General features: G+C 49.3%; 1 non-coding gene across 1 annotated transcript; it reads right to left on the reverse strand.

The window, feature by feature from the left end:
- Positions 1-147: 147 nt before the first annotated feature.
- Positions 148-264, reverse strand: LOC111662079 (U5 spliceosomal RNA). Its single transcript, XR_002761283.2, has one exon. It is a non-coding gene; the product is annotated as a U5 spliceosomal RNA (small nuclear RNA).
- Positions 265-302: the final 38 nt, after the last annotated feature.

Genomic DNA, 302 nt, shown 5'->3' on the forward strand with positions numbered 1-302 from the left:
CTCTTGGCACAAATCTCACTAGTCGCGGTTTCCTGTTTCTGACACGAGCCTGACAAAGGCTGCTTTTTAGCACCTCCTCCCAAGCTCTCCATTGTGCCGCCCTCATTTGTGATGTGGACAGCTTTTTGACCTTTAACAAACTCAAAGGGCTTCGCCGTTAGGCAAAGCCTGCCAAAAATAGCCTGAACTTGTTGCTGTTCCTCTCCACGGAAGTCTTTAGTAAAAGGCGAAAGACTTGTGCGTTATGAAGAGAAACCAGAGTCAGTACAGCCCCTCGCTCCAAGGACAGCCCAGGAGTCTAT

This window comes from Seriola lalandi, unplaced genomic scaffold (assembly GCF_002814215.2).
Source record: "Seriola lalandi dorsalis isolate HSWRI2012SDOR001 ecotype SW California unplaced genomic scaffold, Sedor1 jcf7180001999884, whole genome shotgun sequence".
NCBI lineage: Eukaryota > Metazoa > Chordata > Actinopteri > Carangiformes > Carangidae > Seriola > Seriola lalandi.